Source organism: Phyllostomus discolor, chromosome 15 (genome assembly GCF_004126475.2).
Source record: "Phyllostomus discolor isolate MPI-MPIP mPhyDis1 chromosome 15, mPhyDis1.pri.v3, whole genome shotgun sequence".
In the NCBI taxonomy this organism is placed as follows: domain Eukaryota; kingdom Metazoa; phylum Chordata; class Mammalia; order Chiroptera; family Phyllostomidae; genus Phyllostomus; species Phyllostomus discolor.
This window is the reverse complement of record NC_040917.2, coordinates 675,713-678,313: the sequence shown is the minus strand read 5'-3', so window position 1 is coordinate 678,313 and position 2,601 is coordinate 675,713. Positions and strand designations below refer to the sequence as shown.

Sequence of the window (2,601 nt, the reverse complement as noted above, 5' to 3'; positions counted from 1 at the left end):
GACCTATGAGCTCAGGGCTGCTGTCCAGAAGCAGGTGCAGAGAGAGCTGGGGCAAGACTTCCAGTGAGGCTCTGGGTCATCCTCTTTTCAGTGAATCATCTAAAATATTTCACACATGAGGTGACAATTAACATCCAATTCCACCAGAGAATTCACCCAACCAAATAAAACATGAGGACCACACTCAATAAGGGCATTTCTATAGTTTCCTTATATCTGAATTGGAAGGAGCTGGGGAGGGGGGTGCACTCACTGGGTGCAGCATTTGGGAGACACACTGTTCAAGGAAGGACATTCAGGCACAGAGTCCAAAAGTGGTCCAGATGGTCTCTGTGTCACTCGAAGGTGGGTTCTTAATGAGGATCATGTGCTGAGGGGGCTTGTTCCTCAGTGTGAGAAGTGATGTCTCCTCAGAGGTCAGAGACCTCACAGGGGACACACATTTAACAACAGTGACTGGGACTTGGACCCTGAGTCTTGCACTGAGCATGGACCCTGTGTCCTCTAGTTCTCTCAGGTGGGGTCAAGTCTTCAGCTATAAAAGTCTGTGTCTCATGAATATGCAAATGAGAAGAGGTAGACTGGATTAAATGTGGGCCTGCTTGTGCCCTGAGAGCATCACCCTCATCCACAGTCTCCCCTTAAGAAGTCCTGACTGCACAGCCCCTCACCATGGACTAGAGCTGGAGAGCCCTCTTCCTGGTGGCAGTGGCTACAGGTAAGTGGTACTTTTGTTCCTGGGTTGAGGAGGGGACCAGGGATTGTCAAGAGACATTTTCAACCCTTCCTGCCTCCTGTCCACAGGTGTCCACTCCCAGGTGCAGCTCATGCAGTCTGGGGCTGAGGTGAGGAAGCCTGGGACCTCAGTGAAGGTCTCCTGCAAGGCTTCTGGATACACCTCCAGCAGCTACTGGATGCACTGGGTGCGGCAGGCCCCAGGTGAAGGCCTTGAGTGGATGGGTTATGTTTACTCTAACAGTGGTAATACAAACTATGCATAGAAGTTGCAGGGCAGACTCACCATAACTGCAGACAAGTCCACGAGCACAGGCTACATGGATCGGAGCAGCCTGAGAACCGAGGACACGGCCGTGTATTACTGCACGAGAGACACAATGAGGGGAAGTCAGTGTGAGCCCAGACACAAACCTCCTTAGGGGAGCCAGGAGGGCTGGGCTGCAGGTGGTTCTCAGATCATACCAACCACAGAGAACAAATGCAGGGGCAGCTGTGGGTCTGGGCAGGAAGGAAGGGGCTTTGGCTTGGGAGCAAGGATTTCCTCTCCAAACTCTCAGCTGCATCCAGGGACACTCCTTCCTTCTATGTGGTTCTCATTTCCCACACTCTCACTGCAGACAGCAAAGGAGACATGAAGCTATCTGTTTGCAGATGAGATTCCAGCTTTACCTGGGACCTTTCCTTCACCAGGCTCCTGTGTGTCCTTTATCTTCCTTGACAATGAATCACCCTGAGTGCTCTCGTCTTCCCTGAGGTTGGACCCATTTCCCACAAAGTGGAGTCCAGCCCTGTCCAGGCCCCTGTCTGCTGAGCTCAGGCTCTTGGTTCCCCAGCATGCACACAATGTCCTCACACATTTCTTTCCTTCTGGCAGGCACCCCTCATCCTTCAGGTGTCCTGATCATCCCCCAGCACCTGCACCCTCAGGTCCCTGTCCTCCCTGACACCTGTTACCCTCTTGCCCCTCATTGACTGGGTGGATGTGCAAATGCACCCCAACTCTGTTTCAACAGTCACAGTATTGTTGCCCTGATGTTCTCTGGTTTCCTTTTGAAAAGGTCACATGATTCCATTTGTGTCCCAACTGGAGAATTCATGATAATCCCCAGATCAACACCTCTAACTCAGCCATCCCTAACTTAATCCCTCGGCAGAGTCCTCTCATACAAGGGAACACTCACCAGTCCCAGCAGCCGGAATCTGGATGTTTTCTAGGGTCCAGGTTCATCCATTCTGGTTCCCTGAGGATAATGGCCTCACCTGCACCTCAGGGACCTGGGGACAGACTTCCTTCCTGAGGTGCTTGAAGTTGTGTTGAAAAGTGTGAATCTGTGCATGTGTGTACACACACGCATGTTAAAGCATTAGCATGTGTCTGTGTGGAGTGTGTGTGTCCATGTATGACTTAATATAAGTTCTGCGTCTCCCACAGCTCACAGAACAAGGATCTTCCCATGTGTCAATGAGAACCAGGACCCAGGGAGAGCACAACCCACTAGAAAGATTGTGTTTTCCTTTCTGTCAGCTGGGTGTGAGCACAAGGAAAATAGTGTGTCATGGACATAACATGCTTACTTATCTTCTCCTTCACAGGAACTGACTTTTGAGAGTTTTCAGTAAAGTGTGTAAAATCCTGAAAGGTCAGGTGACCCTTACTCAAGGTGTCCCTTTTTCCCAGGTGTCCTGTCAGGAGTCACCTGCACAAGTCAGCATCAGGACTGGTGAAGTCAAGAGCAAGGCTGCCAGAATGGGGTGCATGGGACCAGGGTTACTGTACAACCCAACTTTACCTTCAGATAAGAATTTTGACCCTGGGACATGTTCTGGATCCATCTCTCCCTAAAGCTGATATGCAAGAGCACC

At 50.7% G+C, this 2,601-nt stretch overlaps 1 long non-coding RNA gene across 1 annotated transcript; it reads left to right on the top strand.

Moving 5' to 3' along the window:
- The first annotated feature begins 627 nt into the window (after positions 1-627).
- Positions 628-2,198, top strand: LOC114489664. The gene is made up of 3 exons (XR_004900838.1): positions 628-718; positions 805-923; positions 2,171-2,198. It is a non-coding gene; the product is annotated as an uncharacterized LOC114489664 (long non-coding RNA).
- Positions 2,199-2,601: the final 403 nt, after the last annotated feature.